The 4,899-nt window shown below is 29.5% G+C and overlaps 1 non-coding gene across 1 annotated transcript; it reads left to right on the top strand.

Moving 5' to 3' along the window:
* Positions 1 to 2,570: 2,570 nt before the first annotated feature.
* On the top strand, positions 2,571 to 4,899 carry LOC107397521 (uncharacterized). Its single transcript, XR_010335717.1, has 3 exons — positions 2,571 to 2,957; positions 3,008 to 3,340; positions 3,392 to 4,899. It is a non-coding gene; the product is annotated as an uncharacterized LOC107397521 (transcript).

Here is a 4,899-nt window from a genome sequence, read left to right on the forward strand (position 1 = left end):
ACTATAATTAAAACTGATAAAATCTCCTACAAAATAGTTATTTGCATTTTTCATGTAGGACTAACCATAAGCGAGATATGTTTGAAAATAATTAATATTTAAAAAAAAAATGCTTTAACAAAATATGTTTTGTGATTTAAAATACACTTAATTTATTAGGTCCAATTCTTTATTAGAAGAAAAAGGAGGTGACATATAAGTCACTGAAGTCTTCAGAGTCGATTTTAAATGCTGCATTTTCGTCTTCGTCTCAAACATTGAAAACTGAATTACATTTTTGTTCAGTAACAGTTACAGTTTTCTTATTGGTTTTTTGCTTATATCTCGAAAACAGTTACTCCTATCAATTTTTATTTATCTTTCAGAATTAAAGTTGATAAAATTTCCTACAAAATAGTTATTTGCATTTTTCTTGTAGGACCAACCATAAGCGAGTTATAGAGTTAGATATAAATAATCTTTAACAAAAATTTGCTTTAAAATAAAATGTTTGAAAATCCGAAATTAAACTAAATTAATTAAGACTAACACTTTAGTAGCGGATAAAGGAGAAGACATAAAAGTCACCAAAGTCTTGAGAGTCGTTTTTAGTCGTCATATTAATAACAAAAACATTAATAATAATAATACTAATTTTACTAAATTTGCTTATATGCAAGAGCTTAATTAAGGTAACAGTTTCTTGCTTATATCTCGAAAACAGTTACTCCTATCAATTTTTAACTTTTTACTAAAATTAAAGGTTATAAAATTTCCTATAAAATAGTTATTTGCATTTTTTATGTAGGACTTAACATAAACGAGATATAAGTTTGAAAATGATTAATATTTAAAAAAAAATTGCTTTAACAGAAAATGTCGTGTGATTTAAAATACACTTAATTTATTGGGTCCAATACTTTATTAGAAGAAAAAGGAGGTGACATAAAAGTCACCAAAGTCTTCAGAGTTGTTTTTAGTACTAAATTTGCTCATATGCAAGCCCTTAATTAAGGTAACAGTTTTTTGGTTTCTTGCTTATATCTCGAAAACAGTTACTCCTATCAATTTTTATCTTTTCACTAAAATTAAAGCTGATAAAATTTCCTACAAATTGTTATTTGCATTTTTCTTATAGGACCAACCATAAGCGAGTTATAGAGTTGGATATAAATAATCTTTAACAAAAATTTGCTTTAAAATAAAATGTTTGAAAATCCGAAATTAAACTAAATTAATTAAGACTAACACTTTAGTAGAGGAAAAAGGAGAAGACATAAAGGTCACCAAAGTCTTGAGTGTTGTTTTTAGTCGTCATATTAATAACAATAACATTAATAATAATAAAACTAATATTACTAAATTTGCTTATATGCAAGCGCTTAATTAAGGCAACAGTTTCTTGCTTATATCTCAAAAACAGTTACTCCTATCAATTTTTATCTTTTTACAAAAATTAAAGCTGATAAAATTTCCTACAAAATAGTTATTTGTATTTTTTATGTAGGACTAACCATAAGCGAGATATAAGTTTGAAAATAATTAATATTTAAAAAAAAAGTGCTTTGACAGAAAATGTCTTGTGATTTATAATGCACTTAATTTATTGGGTCCAATACTTTATTAGAAGAAAAAGGAGGTGACATAAATGTCACTGAAGTTTTAAGAGTCGTTTTTAAATGCTGCATTTTCGTCTTCGTCTCAAACATTGAAAAACTGAATTACATTTTTGTTCAGTAACTGTAACAGTTTTTACTTTGGTTTTTTGCTTATATCTCGAAAACAATTACTCTTATCAATTTTTATCTTTCTTTCAAAATTAAAGCTGATAAAATTTCCTACAAAATAGTTATTTGCATTTTTTTTGTAAGACCAACCATAAGCGAGTTATAGTGTTGGATATAAATAATCTTTAACAAAAAATTTGCTTTAAAATAAAATGTATGAAAAACCGAAATTAAACTAAATAAATTGAGTCTAACACTTTAGTATAGGAAAAAGGAGAAGACATAAAAGTCACCAAAGTCTTGAGAGTCGTTTTTAGTCGTCATATTAATAACAATAACATTAATTATAATAATACTAATATTATTAAATTTGCTTATATGCAAGCGCTTAATTAAGATAACAGTTTCTTGCTTATATCTCGAAAACAGTTACTCCTATCAATTTTTATCTTTTTACTAAAATTAAAGCTGATAAAATTTCCTACAAAATATTTATTTGCATTTTTTATATAAGACTAACCATAAGCGAGATATAAGTTTAAAAATAATTAATATTTAAAAAAAAAGTGCTTTAACAGAAAATGTCTTGTGATTTAAAATACACTTAATTTATTGGGTCCAATACTTTATTAGAAGAAAAAGGAGGTGACATAAAAGTCACTGAAGTCTTCAGAGTCGTTTTTAAATGCTGCATTTTCGTCTTCGTTTCAAATATTGAAAACTGAATTACATTTTTGTTCAGTAACAGTTACAGTTTTTTTATTGGTTTTTTGCTTATATCTCGAAAACAGTTACTCCTATCAATTTTTACTTTTCTTTCAAAATTAAAGCTGATAAAATTTCCTACAAAATAGTTAGTAGATAACGAATGGGGGGACAACACAACACAACCTTGACCTTGAGTTTGACCCCGCCCATTTTCCCTCTCTTTCTTTCAAGGCCACTCGTTCTCTCTCTTACTTTTCAAGGCCAACCCCTCCCACTTCCCCCACCACTTCAAGGCCAAGGCATTATTGGACCTTGATGTTTTCAAGGTCAAGGTTATTCATGCTACTCCCCACTTTTTCAAGGCCAACAACTCCTCACTCATTCAAGATGAATCGCGCAATTGTCCTTACTCATTTTCCACCCCAAACTGTATAAAAGATAATGTGTTGTGTTGTGTAACACAGTTCTTGTGTATATCTACTATAACAAGAAATTCTTTAAAAATGGAACCCATCAGAAAAAGTTCTATTTATAATACTCCTGGTAAGTTTAATATTTTTTTAGTAGTTTAGTTGGAAATAATTTTTTTTCAGAGGATATCATAGTTTGTCCATACGACAAAAACCACATTCTTCTTTGGTTTCGGCTCGAAAGGCACATATGGAAGTGCCATCGGGCCGATAAAGAAAAACAAAGGGCCTTACATGAAGTGATGATGAAGGAAGAAGAGGAGAACTGGGATCATTTCAATGAGCCCAGCTACCTCGACTTCCTGAAATCTAAAAAAATTCATAATGTCGAAAAACAAAGATCCTCATGTGAAGTGATGATGAAGGAAGAAGAGGAGAACTGGGATCATTTCAATGAGCCCAGCTATCTCGACTTCTTAAAATCTAAAAGGAATCATAATGCCTTAAATTAAAGAAGTAAGTTTTATTGAATCTTTTTCAACAGTAATTTATTGTGAATTTTTTTAGGGTCGGGGTTCTTTCGTAAAAATAGTGTAGAATAAGTTTAGCAAAGTAGTAGTAGTCGTAGTAAACTGTAAATATTATATTATTGTATAAAAAAAATAAAAGTTGTAAAAAAAAGCTACATGTTTTTATGTACACCTATTTCAACCTACTGATACAAGTAAGTGTGACCTGCAAGCAGAGAGTCGCTCACTGTTTCAAGACCACTCATTCCCTCTTTATCTTTGATGTTTTCATCTCACTTTTTCTCATTATCTCACTTTTTCAAGGCCACAATATTGATGCATTTTCATTCAAGGTTAAAAAGTGGGGGTATAGTTAATATATAGAATTTAGTACAAGTTTGATAGCAGTCAGTACTGATTTAATCCTCCGAGAAATAATAATATAAAAAAAGTGCATATATCTGTGTTAATGTCTAAGAGTATTCGCTGCTGGGTCATGGATGTATTGAATCGAATCGCTCGATGCGGACAGAAACCCATTTTAAAAGCTGGTGAGCTAGAGTTGAACACAAGATTCCGCATACATAATATTAGACGCACAAAGTCTCTGTTCGGAAATTCAGTGCTTGTTGAGTTGGACAATTATGCAGTGTTTCTGCCGAGAAGAATAAGTGATTATTTAACTGAGGAGAAAATTGATGAGTTATTACGAGATCCACGTCCACTATATTTAATATATTTGGGAAAAGAAGATGCTAGAAACCCGACATCTGCACATTGTTTTGAGTTTCAACGTGTTGATGATGAAATATTAGGTGAGTGAACATAATGTAAAATGGAGGATGAAAAGAAATTAAAGAAATGTATATTTCATTTACAGTTAACGAGAGTGCCGAAGAGTAGGATGAAATTATCGGAAAAAGACTTATGTGTGTGAAGTAGTGTGCGTTTTGTGCTAGTGATAGTTTCTTAAAATAAATGAATAAAAATCATGTGTCTAGACGATGGACAATATGAAAAATGTTTATACGAGTGTTTTGATAAAAGACTGTTATCATATAAGAACTGGGTACATTCATACCCATCTCCATGGAGTTTAGCAAAAGCGGGATTGTTTTATATTCAAATATCTGATTGTACCCAGTGTTTTGTTTGTGGAGTAATAATTTCACGATGGGAAAAAAGTGATGATGCGTTTATGGAGCATAAAAAACATTCTCCAAAATGTGGATATGTGAAATTGCTTTCCACAGACAAAACTACAATTCAAAAATTCAAATTAGTTACTAAAAATAGCATTGTTGTAGTTTTATTTTTTATAGTATTTGTATTCATGTATTATTTATGGGCGTCTTCTTATGCATAGGTAATGTGATGCAGACTTGTTAACCTTGATCAGTGTCGGGCGCGCGCCAAAGGTGAGGTAAACTAAAGGTTTCAAGAGACGTCTTGATTTAATTAGTTTATAATTAAATAAGTGGTAGAATAATATGGAGGATTTATAATAGATTTAAGGATATTTAATGTACTACCTATAATATTGATGAAATAAAGTGTTTTAATTGA

This window comes from Tribolium castaneum, chromosome 11 (assembly GCF_031307605.1).
Source record: "Tribolium castaneum strain GA2 chromosome 11, icTriCast1.1, whole genome shotgun sequence".
Taxonomy (NCBI): Eukaryota; Metazoa; Arthropoda; class Insecta; order Coleoptera; family Tenebrionidae; genus Tribolium; species Tribolium castaneum.